Source organism: Physeter macrocephalus, unplaced genomic scaffold (genome assembly GCF_002837175.3).
Source record: "Physeter macrocephalus isolate SW-GA unplaced genomic scaffold, ASM283717v5 random_5594, whole genome shotgun sequence".
Lineage (NCBI taxonomy): Eukaryota > Metazoa > Chordata > Mammalia > Artiodactyla > Physeteridae > Physeter > Physeter macrocephalus.
The window spans coordinates 1-618 of record NW_021150878.1 but is presented as its reverse complement, the minus strand read 5'-3'; positions in this window follow the sequence as shown (position 1 = coordinate 618).

Genomic DNA, 618 nt, shown 5'->3' with positions numbered 1-618 from the left:
ACTGTCCCGCCTTTGTTGTCTGCATGGTCGATTGGCTTCATTCTGGGTCCCTCTGCCAGCGAATGGTTGCCTTCGTGGCACAATACGCTGTCTTCTCATGAGGGCCCATTGGGATGCCTTGAGCGGTATTCTCCCTGTCTTGCCACGTTCCCCCTGTGTTGAAGATGTGCAGCTGTTCCACAGGACAGCCCAGCAGCGTTAGTCCACCCAGCCCACACAGCGTTCGCTGAGGATTGCAGCACTTCCCGTAGGTCATTGGGCGCAATCATGTGGAATGAAGGCAGTCGGCTGCCAAGGAAAGGCTACAGGTTTAAGGGCAGGAGAGGATGTGTGGAGCGGGGGTCATTTTTGCTATGACCCTCTACTGTGTCAAGACTGTGTTATCCTGCGTGCCTCGCCACAGGCCAGAGTAGTCATACCAGTTCAAGTGTCTCGGCTGTTTGCTGGGTTCTCTCGTTGCACGGCTGTGGGTAAAACGTTGCTTCTAGAAGAACTGGACCTCACGGTTTCTCTGAGGTCACGTCACTGACGGGCCCAGAGTGCGAAAGTGCCAGGCAACACAGTAAGTTACCCAATTGCTGCAACAGGTTGCCCCCCCACCTTGGGCATCGGAATGGC